The sequence below is a fragment of the Branchiostoma floridae genome, chromosome 10 (genome assembly GCF_000003815.2).
Source record: "Branchiostoma floridae strain S238N-H82 chromosome 10, Bfl_VNyyK, whole genome shotgun sequence".
Lineage (NCBI taxonomy): Eukaryota > Metazoa > Chordata > Leptocardii > Amphioxiformes > Branchiostomatidae > Branchiostoma > Branchiostoma floridae.
This window is the reverse complement of record NC_049988.1, coordinates 20,787,305-20,789,046: the sequence shown is the minus strand read 5'-3', so window position 1 is coordinate 20,789,046 and position 1,742 is coordinate 20,787,305.

The window sequence follows — 1,742 nt, the reverse complement described above, 5'->3', positions numbered from 1 at the left end:
TTTGTGTGGATGTGCTGTACGTATGGGATAGTTTGTGTGGATGTGCTATAGTTATGGGATAGTTTTGTGTGCTGTAGTTATGGGATAGTTTGTGTGGATGTGCTGTAGTTATGGGATAGTTTGTGTGGATGTGCTATAGTTATGGGATAGTTTGTGTGGATGTGCTGTAGTTATGGGATAGTTTGTGTGGGTGTGCTATAGTTATGGGATAGTTTGTGTGGGTGTGCTGTAGTTATGGGATAGTTTGTGTGGATGCGCTAGTAGTAATATGGGTTAGTTTGTGTGCTGTAGTTATGGGATAGTTTGTGTGCTGTAGTTATGGGATAGTTTGTGTGGGTGTGCTGTAGTTATGGGATAGTTTGTGTGGGTGTGCTGTAGTTATGGGATAGTTTGTGTGGATGTGCTATAGTTATGGGATAGTTTGTGTGCTGTAGTTATGGGATAGTTTGTGTGCTGTAGTTATGGGATAGTTTGTGTGGGTGTGCTGTAGTTATGGGATAGTTTGTGTGCTGTAGTTATGGGAAGTGAGTTTGTGTGGATGTGCTGTAGTTATGGGTTAGTTTGTGTGGATGTGCTGTAGTTATGGGATAGTTTGTGTGGATGTGCTGTAGTTATGGGATAGTTTGTGTGGATGCGCTAGTAGTTATGGGTTAGTTTGTGTGGGTGTGCTGTAGTTATGGGATAGTTTGTGTGCTGTAGTTATGGGAAGTGAGGCCTGTTGGCAGCGGTAGTGTAAAGGGGACCTCAGGTATGTCAGGGGCCAGACTTCCGGCTGGAATTCCTGAATAGTTTGTGTGTGATGTCAGGTGGGCGAGGAAAAATGTCCCAATATGGAGAACACGGAAGAGTTTAGCACTGATAGGAACAGATTCTACCAGACAGAAACTTTCCCAACCTTCCCCTACTTCTTAATCAACCGTACAGTAAACAACCGGCCATGACACAGCCCGGGGCACTACAGCTGACTGACACAAGGACATATCGTGCGGGACTCCTGCAGAGTTTAGTTCGTGTAACCTACAGTTCAGATCACACTCGGGAACACACCGTGTTGGACTCCTACATAGTTTAGTTACAGTAACCTACAGTTCCTGACAGCTACAGGTCTGGTCCTGCAAGCTTAACCTCAGATCAGGGATATAATAAATCTAATTTATCATGGCGTCTGCTCGGACCTGCCCCCCTCCCCCCTCACATATCCCGTCACGAGCCCGCCATCTTCCGCCACCCTTATCACACTTCCCGCACCCTCACAGACCCAAGCGGCACAAACACACGGGGTTCTCTATAAACAACAACAACAACAATAAACAACCCCAGCTCCTCACCTGCCCAGCTCCTCCTCCACCGTGTACACGCCGTGGAAGGAGTCGGTCCTGACGGCGTGCCGGATGCCGTCCGCCTCCGAGCCCGGCTCGGCTCCGCTGCCGCCGCCGGGGTTCATGCCAGCAGCCTGGGTCAGTGAGAGCTCCTGCAGGGGCATCCAGGCGGGCAACACGTCCGCATCAAAACTCCAGATGCCGCCAGAAATTACTCAAGATTCCACCCAAAAATCCAACAAAACCTGGCGAAGCTGCTCAACAAAGGGCCGGGTTCTATCCGGGTCTGGCCGCCACACGGACGGAAGGACCCTGACTCACTCCGGGATTCTCCGTCTGCTGGCGTCGGCAGGAGTTTCAGCCAGCCAAGGTGTAAAAATCACGATGATTGTGGGGAAAGTCAGAGCTGAAAACCGTCCGGCG